The following is an 11,075-nucleotide window of genomic DNA, read 5'->3' on the forward strand; positions in this document are numbered from 1 at the left end:
TCGCAGTGCATCTATCGTGCACCAAAAAGTGGGAGCGAACAAGCTGCCTTGTTACACTATTTTTGATGTAAAAGCGAGCCATCTTATCATATTATTATAATGAATGCCGCTCCCTGGAAACACAAGTCTACGTTAGGACTTTTTAATTTAACTTGCTGGAAATCAATATTCTATACGAAAGTAAAGGTATGAGTGATGAAAATAAGTATTTTTCGCCAGATTAATGTTACGTGTTTCACTCGTGTTTATGCGTAGCATTTATCACATCGCCCTATTATGATTTTGTTTAGTTTTTATGCATTGTCAGCAGATATATATATATATGTATTTCTAGCCATAACTTCCTATTTAAGCTAATATTGCCTAAATTATGTAACTGAATGTTTAATATTCTGTATATATCTACAAATATACTTAATATGTGTCCCTTTCCTAAATTTCAGCATTCGTACCTTGTGTACCTAAGGCATAAAATGGCGCCTTCAACTAAACTGGCCATCAACAGTTTCTTCATCACTTATCAGCAGCAAATGTGTATTTGATATTGAATATTGCTTAGCGTTGGTCACATTCATTGCAGTGTACCGTTACCTCGTAGCACTGCTACGCAGCAAAATGGAAATATAGCGAGGTCGAATTTTATGCCCGTCGCACACTACACCACATGTTAAAGGACTGGTAAACGTTTAAGCAGTAGGTAACAAATTCTAGTTGACAGTTAGTACACATTGCTTTTGTCTGATTAGTTGAACTGTACGGATACCACGACTTTGACACTGACATATTCGGACTAATCCTAACAAGGCCTAGTTCCCCCTCTGGGTTGAAAGGTCAGATGGCAGTCGCTTTCGTAAAAACTAGTGCCTACGTCGATTCTTAGGATTAGTTGTCAAGCGGACCCCAGGCTCCCAGGAGCCGTGGTAAAATGCCGGGATAACGCGAGGAAGAAGATATTCGCTGGCGTGAGCGTAACTTACTTTCTATGCATCTCGCTCGTACTGGCATAAATATTATAAAGTCAAAGTACTCTTTATTCAAATAGGCCTAGCAACAAGCACTTTTAAATTAATTTAATTAGTCAAGTTTTACAAATATACCTTAATCTAAATATCAAAGCAATTTATTGATGCAGTTATTATTATTCTTAAAAACATTGAATTAATAATAATTAATTCATATTATACCATTAGAGAGCCATCGACACACTAGCATAACTTGACTTTTGACGCGCGAGTTCAAACTTCTAGCACGACTCGAAGTATGAAGTGACAGAGTACAACGTAAGATATGCTAGGCCTACAGGAGTTAAAAACGCCCATAAACTACTTAACTGTGTTGGCTTGCTATTTAGGCTAGGGTTATAGGTAATTTATTAGTTATTCGTCAACCGTTATATTGGTAACATCGCCTCGTGATTCATTTCTTTGTTTTTGCTCATTAATATTGATTAAAGTGTAATATTGATAGCAGTAAATTAATCTGCACACGCAGATAATGAAAAAGTAATCATGAAACGAGTTTAACCACCATTCTGGCATCAACGCCGGGTAGCCCACGCGGGTCCTTGTAAAGTTCAGCTATTGCCTTACAAGAGCTCATAACCCAACTACCGAACAACGTCGTGCTCTACTCGCATTTGATATTTTTACCTCTAACCGTGGCTGGCTAGAGCCCTAGAGGCCATATTTTTATAGTTTTATACCGTACATTGGCTGAAGTTTATTTATTACAAATAATATTAATTCGATCCCACGTGAGATCCACTTTGGCGTTGGCGAAATCTTCGACAGTATCGATGGAGCCATATTACCCAAAGATTGAATTGAATTAGGTAATTTATAGGTCCTACTCATGCTCTTGCCAGTACATAAAAATATATTTATCTAGACATCTTATCTTTCATCTTCGAAATGACAAATAAATTTAATGTGTTTCAAGTAAAATGTAAGGACTTTGCTCGTTTGTTCAGTTATCAAAGTTACCGTTTATTTTAAATCTTAATTTGATTTTGAAGTAGCTTTAATTCTACAAAACAATCAGTCTACACTAAGTAAATTATTAATCTTCTTACCGTACATACCACATGAAAGAGCGAGCTGCAACTTTTCCAGGCGCAAAAAGAGGATTTATGTGTTCATGCGACGGATTTACTCAGTACCCGTGCACATGGCTAGATTACCTACATAGGACTCCCTATGTGGGATTATACAAATTATAGCATGAAAAATTTACAGACAGTGAATTCCGGCTGAGAGCCGTTTTAGACTAGCGTAATTTACAACGTGCAAAGAATCGTTTCGACATGTAAATATGAGCTTGACTACCATGCTCTTTACCGGCGCCCGGCGTCATTTTGCGGTTCACGCTATTATGTCTACTGTAAGCGAAATGACGCATCTACTTGGGGACATTTATATACTTAGATACTTTGCTCTTAAATCGCTTTTAGATTCCCCGAAAATCTAGTTATTCAATATAGAACTTTATACATCAGAAGAAAGGATATTTTAAATCACGAGTTAGATTCAAAGTTCGATGAATCCACGTTCATTTATAGGTAAATAGGAATCTTTTATTTAGCACTTACTCAATATTCTTCACTAACCCTCATGTTCTAACTTAAAGTGAAACGCATCTTAGCTCGGGGGACCACTAAATCAGACCCCGCTGCCATGTCGTGTGGTCACCATCTGAGACCAAGTTCACTTAGTTGTTGTTCTTGTCACGCCGTCTGCTCGTTACGCAGGGTCTCCCAAATGTACCAAATGGTGGAGACATTAGTCCTGCAATATGAGGTACGGCTTTACTGAAATATTGTTTGTCTTAAGCGGTTTCGTTTGCTTAGGGAAGCATATAAATTACTTAATGTACTCGTAGGTACAGTCTAATTGTTACAAAATATTGCTAAGATATGTGACGTCAGTAGGAAGAAGGACGCAATGGGTTTCAACCGAAAATATAAATATTGAAACGCCAAAACTAAAACTTCTGCTGTAACTGTACGAGTATAAAACGGCGTAAAAACATTATGTAAATAAGAAAGTTATTTGCTATAAGTACATGTAATAAAGTATAAAAAAAATCATAATAAAACGTTTTTAAATATTAATTTCAGTTTCGCCTTTTCATCTTAGTAAAAAAAAAGGAATAATACCTACAAAGTCGAAAAGAAATGGACAAATAATAATGGTCATTTAAGTCTTTTCTACTTGGTTATTATGACAGATGCCTTCGTTCGCGTAAATTGGAATGTCTACGTCAAGTGTGGCGCTCCCGTACATTGGAACTGTAAAGTGGGCGTTCAGGAAGAAAAAATCTAAACATCAGTTTTTTTTTTTGTATTCTGACAAAAAAAGCCTTTTTATAAAGAGTCACTTAGGGCCACTTGCACCATCCCACTAACCCGGCGCTAAGCGGTTAAACCGTTAAGCCAGTGTCAAATTGTACTGGTAACCATGGTAACTCCAGGTTTAACGGGTTAACCCGGTGAAAGGGTGCAAGTGGCGCTTATTAAAATATATGCGACTCCATACATCTAGCGCGACTTCAAGTTCACAACTCCCTCCCATTAATAGTACTTATATCCGTGTTTAGTCCCTTATAGGATTATTTTTAAACACTGTCAGTCTATTACTGTTTTGTGTTTTGTCACGTCTCTCACAAAAAATGTTTAGTTTCAGATATACACTTTCATCTTCTTTCAACCCCTTAAAGAGAAGAATTTACAAAAACGTTGAAATATCTTATTTATTTATTTAATAAATAAATAAATAAATATTAGGGGGCATCTTACATAAATCAACCTAGCCCAAACTAAGCAAAGCTTGTACTATTCTGACAAAATGCCTTTATATATATGTTTGTTTATATGTTTTGATTCTCTCCTTTATAAAAAAACTCTTTACCGACACAAATTATCAATCAACCCCGTTTTAAACACTTTGAGGACGAATTGTTGAAAATGCTTGAATCACATTTCTTAAATTGCTTTTCTAACTATACGAAGTTCCATGTCTATCGCTAAAAAAATATTTGAAACGCTCTTATGGCTCTACAAATAAGATCGTGTCAGATATTTTCACGGCCTTCGTTGTGTAACATATTATTGCAGGTGACTGTACGTCCCTCCGGCGGTGGTCAGTGTTTCTTTATTGCAGTCATAACAACTAATAACTATGGTTAAAGTCTAAACGCCAAACCTAATACTCGGTGTGACAAAAAAAATAAGATTTTGCATTACAATATTAAACAATATTTCCTGACACGCCATACTTATTACAGTATTATTATGTTAGTATATGTCTTCCTCTGATGCTGTCTTGTTAATAAATAGATAATATAATATTGATTTGATAAACGCTCGATCTCTATCGGTTTGGTTTGACACTTGACAGACGTCATTGTCTTTTTTCTCTTTTTTTTATAGTTCGTGTAGTTGGGACTAGTTGCATAATATGTAGCTGTAATGTTCGGCCAAGGTATGGTTGGACCGGACCGATACAGGGACTGACTGTTATGTTATAAGTACGATGCTTGCTTTATATAAATATTTTTAATATAATCGTTATGTTGTATCTTCTTGCTGTGTACCTTTTTCTTATTTAACCATTTGTTCATTGCATGTTATTTTATTATCTTCTCTTCTTGTGATTCTTCTCACCTGATGGTCTCATCGGAAGATCAGCGCTGGAAGTCACTAGCAACATGCTGAGATGAGGCCATTTCGTGGCACTTTAATGTTATTTTATGTTTTCTTTTATATTATGTAATGTCTTGTTTGTTTATGCTTACGAATAAAATCTTATTCAATTCAATTCAATTCAAATCAAATCAAATCAATTCAATTCAATTCAATTCAATTCAATTCAATTCAATTCAATTCAATTCAATTCAATTCAATTCAATTCAATTCAATTCAATTCAATTCCATTCAATTCAATTCAATTCAATTCAATTCATTTCAATTCAATTCAATTCAATTCAATTCAATTCAATTCAATTCAATTCAATTCAATTCAATTCAATTCAATTCCATTCCATTCCATTCCATTCCATTCCATTCCATTCCATTCCATTCCATTCCATTCTATTCTATTCCATTCTATTATATTCTATTCTAATGTGTGTAAGTATATACTACGTGATCGTACGGTACCTTGGAACGCGAGTCCGGCTGGCATTATGCCTATTTTTTTGTAATATACCTATTACTGGTATTATGAAACGTCCATTTGACCATGCACTGAGCTGATGCTGAAGATTTTAAGCTATTTAGGGTCGGTTGCACCAACTGTTTGTAATCGTTAAAGAGTTCGCTAAATTTCATTGTATGGAAAGTGTCACAGTAAACCGCCGCGGCGCGCCGGTTGACTTTGATCAGTCTGTTAAGTGCGGATGGTGCAACTGGCACTAAGTGTTCAACCGCCAGGAGAGTCTCCTCTTTGTTTTCCGCTCATCTCGATTCCAAGTGTGGCCTATTCTGAATATCCTAGATGCATAAACCAACAACAAAATAACTAAATCCTCGTTTTAAATGTTTGGCTGGCTATCTGTACTGCATGTCGTGTGAAATAATGCAGCGTTGCATTTTGACACAATAATTAAGGGAGGCTGTACGAAAGGCAACCGCTGGCTGTTTGTCATGGACAACAGACGTTGCTGTTTTGATTTGATTTTCGTGAAACAAATCACGAGTTAAGTACAGGTTTGTTCACTAAAGCTGGCATGAATTTAATGAACGAAACGAATTATATATGTCATTGTTTGACTGACACAAGTGTCGGTATATAGCCAGAGTCAAAATTTTATAGGTTAACACACATAAATATTTCCATTCACTCATTCATTCCATTCGTGCCAGAGTTCCTGAGTCGACCTATGTATACAACTATACAACAAACGCGTAAAGGTGACATTCGGATGGCATCAACTGCAGCTGAATTACTGTTGCGTAATCGTAATCAAAGGAATTGACAGTGACAGTGCCCGCTTCAACGCCGAAACAGTAATGCCGCAACAGAAGTAGTGCAACTGCAGTTGCCATCTGAATGCCACTTTTAAATACCTACTGGTGTCAGTATTTAGTAGTAGTAGTAGTCCTGGGAATCTGAATGGGAATCTAGATCTCTCCCTGGCGACGTCTTCAAGCCTAATACCAAGACTCGACCTGCTGGCTTTGAGGAGCCCCGACGCGTCTGGTGCATGCTAAATCGGATAAGGACCGGAGTTGGGAACTGTGCTTACTTATGGCACAAATGGAACTGGTGCGAGTCACCAGTATGCCGATGTGGAGCACCCGAGCAGACCGTACACCACACGGTATTTGATTGTCCTCTAACCAGATACCATGGGCAGGTGAAGGATTTCACCACCTTAACCAAGGAAGCGGTACAATATCTACAAACTGTAAATCTCTGAAGTAGAGTAACACAAAAAGCCATACGAAAAAAAATTATAGTAGTAGTAGTAGTACTACTACTAGTAGTAGTAGTAATCACTTTATTGTACACAACACAGGTTTACAAAAATAAATTACAGTAATGGAAGTACAAAGGCGAACGTGGAGGGTATTTACGTGGTAACAAACATATTTTAAATTATGATTTATTTTGTAAAATATGACCATTCTTGAATAAGCTTAGACTTGGTATTAAATATAACCAATGTAACACCTCAGTTGCAGGCGTCCATTACATAGGCTACGGTGACTGCTTACCATCAGGCAGGCTATATGACCGACGTGCAGCAGGTTCTAAATATGTCATAGGTAGGTAGTCCTAAACAGCATATCGACTGATCACGCTCCGCGGCTCTATCCATCCGGAAATAATTCGATTGACTATCCAATTTCCAAGACCGCACCATGTCAGTCCTAGCTGAGCTAACAGTACACAGTCTGCATTAGCCTATAATTTTCACAAGCATTAGAGCTTAAGTTCATAAAAAGTTTGTTCTTATCACTGCGTATAAAAAATTTGTTCTTATCAACCTTGTCATGATTTACTCAACCATGGAGCATTCGCCTGTAACACTTCAGCAAGTTTTCATACATATATGTAGGTACAGTTGACAAGAGTCGCTTGTCGGTGAAGTATTAGCAGAGAGAATGATACTGTGTTTTTGCTATCATATTATAACACCAAAAATTATAATTTTTTATTCTACTGTTAAGCTTGACGCACACACAAGGCTAGTGTGGGTAGGGCGCGTTAATTCAGCTAGTTTCATATGACAGGCCATTCGAGTTTTAGTTATAAGATCTGATTCCTATATGATACTGAAATGATACTAATCTGTCAGTGTCAAAAGTGAAATTTCTTCAACCAAAAACGTCCCTTTTGACACTGACAGATCAGTATTATATTGGAAACAGATCTAATAAAGTAATAACTTAAACTCGAATTGGCCTGTGAACATAATCTCCAAAAATAGATATCCATATGTATGTATGTATGTATGTATGTATATTTACGTTCTTATGTTTATATAAACATTAATATGAAATAAGCAAGTAATTTTTTTGGCAAGAAAAAACAACACACCTTATTTTATACATGCCCGAAACCATTAGAGCGTTTTCACATTGTCCGATCCGATATCGGATTTCGGAAGGTAGTAATATGTAAGATATATGTTCCTCTGTATTTATTTATGCATTTAATCAATAATTATTACTAAAACACGATAAACAACGCAAAAAGGCGAACTTAATGCCAATGGCACTCTCCTGCAGCTGTTTTTGTCATAGGCGCCTTCCAACATTCGATATCGGAAAGGCGCTTCCGATAAATTCAGCCATGTCGGAGCGATAATGTTTGTTTGTGTGCGCATGTGTAGGCATAATGCTTGTTGTAGTGTGCGCGACCGCTAAAGCCGGCGCCCGGGCGCCGCGGCCTGGCTGCGCGGATGTAGGATCCAACATCCGATATCGGATCGGACAATGTGAAAACGCTTTTACTGTGGCACGTTAATGTCAGGGTAGCTTACTTGTCTCCTTATTACGGGCTCATACAAATGTTTCTTAGCCAGGTCACTTTACATATTTTACATTAAAAAAAATTTGAGCTACTCCAACTCAAACATAAATATAGATGATAGATGTAAGTCAATGAACAAGAACTATCAAGACTGGTAAAATGATATAGGATTTTAATAACAAAACTTCCGTGAGACACAGACATATTAAATATATTAATAACGGGTCACTCACGTGTTTTAAGTCGAAAACGCTCGACATGTTTCACTCCGTACCGAGGAGCGTCATCAGGAGCTTGCGTCGACGGTGACGGACCGGCGCAGAGAGGATGTCGAGCGTTTTCGACTTAAAACACGTAAGTGACCCGTTATTAATATATTTAATATGATATAGGATTCTTGTTTTTCAAGGGGTAGGTACACTTACCCTATGATCCAAACTGTGAACTGTGTCCGCACGCAAACGGTGCATTACACCGGAAACACTCCGATTGTTGCGGCGCCTCCGTAATGGGCTTAATTCTGTGGCTTTCGGCTTTTAGCTATTGTTTACCTGCGTGCGCGTGCTCCAAGCCGATGTAGGCTATAAATCTGCATGGTTCATGGTTTTTACGCATGTAGTATGATCCTAGTGGACGTGCAAAAAGCCAGTTTCAGTAGGAAATGGATGGACAAGTAATTGCGTTGCTGCCTATGGGTTATTAAATCTCATTTTGAATAAGTTTACACATTTTTATTGGTAAGTTAAAAACCGAGTTGAGAGTAAATATCATCCTATTGTAATTACCTTTAAAACAGTTTTTTCCATGCAGAATGGACATACCTACATGGCCATCAGTTTATCGTAACGTTGCCAAGAAATTTTGAAGAAAATTTCCACTCTTCACGACGTTACGGCACGCATCTTGTAAAGTTAAATTGAAACTTGTACGGATACCACATTATGACTTATGTGTGTTCGTATGTTTGTATGCATAGTCTCTGACGCTGCGTACAAACTAAACCTACTAGAGGGGTATAACCGCGAAAATCGAAGTTCGCAAATTGCGGGCATCTGGCTCTGTCACTCTAATTACGCCTTCATAGGAGTAAAAGAGAAAGATCCCCGCAATTTGCGAATTTCGGTTTTCGCGGTAGCCCCTCAGGTCAGGAAGGATAATCCATATGAATGCGTGCTCGCATATTAATAGTTATAGCTACGGTTTTCTGCTAACAGATTTGTTAGTTTACATGAAAATGGCTAGTCTGATACCTATGTGTTAAAAATAAAAATATGTTACTTGCAAACCGCCCGTTCTTGTTACTAAAAAAACGTTAATATTAATAATAAATTTAACCATAATCTGTGTTAATTAAAATAATTAAAATTATAAACTGTGATGATAATAGATGGAGTGAATTTCATTGTACTTAGAATGGAGGCCTCACTCCAACAAATATTCTTAGTTGCACAAAGCGTAAAGTGAAAGTAGAATGATCCATATTAAGACAGAAGAATAACTGATCAAAACCTGTATGAATCTCTCAATTTTTACGTACAAAACTAATTTTACTCCGGTTAAATATGTGTTAAGTCTCCACTATACTATATTTGAAATAATTAGGTAAATATGTAGGTATACTGAAAATATTGTACACGATACTTGTACGCTCACACTGTAAACCTATGCGATGGGTTTAGCGCCCCTGGGAGACCCCGGTCACATATTCAGCGAACGAATAAACCTGCTTGAATTATGTCGAGCAGAGAGCAATTAAGCGAAACGCGGAAGAAGGGATATGATCTCTGAAATTACAGTGTAAATATTGTGTAAGAATTCCATTTTACGAGCACTTACCTTGCTGCTGGTCATTAACATTTAAGTTTATCCATCACAAAGTTGCACGTCCGCTGGCGAGATGACATCGTTGCCGAGGCGGGCATCACCTGGACCCGAGTACCCACGAGAGACAGAAAGGCTAGCTCCTTCATGCCAGTTTCCTCCTACTGTGTTTGCAATATGAACCATATAGTAATATTTCGCAAGAGTATCATAGTAAGTTACTTACTTTCGACGACTTTGAGCCCGCTGCTAGCGGATCACAGCACAGCGAGGCTACCAAGACGCACGTATCATATTTTTAGGGTTCCGTACCTCAAAAGAAAAAAAACGGAACCCTTATAGGATCACTTGTGAGTCTGTCTGTCTGTCCCAGCCTATTTTCTCCGAAACTACTGGACCAATTAAGCAGAAATTTGGTACACATACGTAAGTTTGTGACCCAAAGACGAGCATATAACGTAAACGAATTAATTTTAAACATGGGGGCCACTTTTGGGGGGTGAATGAAAAAAATAAAAAGAAAGTTTTTAAAACAAATTCGTGTTACATATCAAATAAAAGAGCTCGTTATGAGAATCACAATTATATTTGTAATGTAAACAACAAATATATTTGTAGTGTAATAAATAGTTTAGAAGTTATTTAAGAAAATAGCTAAAATATGATCATTTCTCCTTTATCAAAATTTAAAATCGTCTAAGATTTAAAAAAAATATATACAAAATAGCTCTTTACCTATAGATCACAGGAAAACTTATTATAAATGTGCAGTTAAGCGTGAGTCAGACTTAATTACTTAGTTTTTGATCCCCCTACGGATTTTTTAAGACATCTCACGTTTTACATAAAAAATAAGTAGGTAAGTACATTCTTAAAAATTGTGTAATGTACCTTGGAACGCGAGTCCGACTCGCACTTGGCTGGTTTTTTTGTATTTTTGCCTAAGTAGTTCAATGTAAGGACATTTCGATACACCCTAAGTATACTGAGGCAAGTGCAAAATCAGGATTATGCAGGAAAGCGGTTCAAAGGTAGAACGGAACGTAACTTCCTTATTTGTTAAAGTAATTCCATAAAATTTTGGATTTGTTCTGGCGAAATCTCTTAGATTAAATATGTCTGCATTAACGGAATTCTAAATTTATTTTATCGCAATTTATGATATAAAAGTATATACTCCAGCATACGCGTATTTTAGCCGAACCAACAAGCACTTGATCCAGCCAGTATACGTCAAAATTTGTCAATCATTTTTTCTTACGTTCTTATCTTTACAAT

Source organism: Cydia strobilella, chromosome 5, assembly GCF_947568885.1.
Source record: "Cydia strobilella chromosome 5, ilCydStro3.1, whole genome shotgun sequence".
NCBI classification, from domain to species: domain Eukaryota; kingdom Metazoa; phylum Arthropoda; class Insecta; order Lepidoptera; family Tortricidae; genus Cydia; species Cydia strobilella.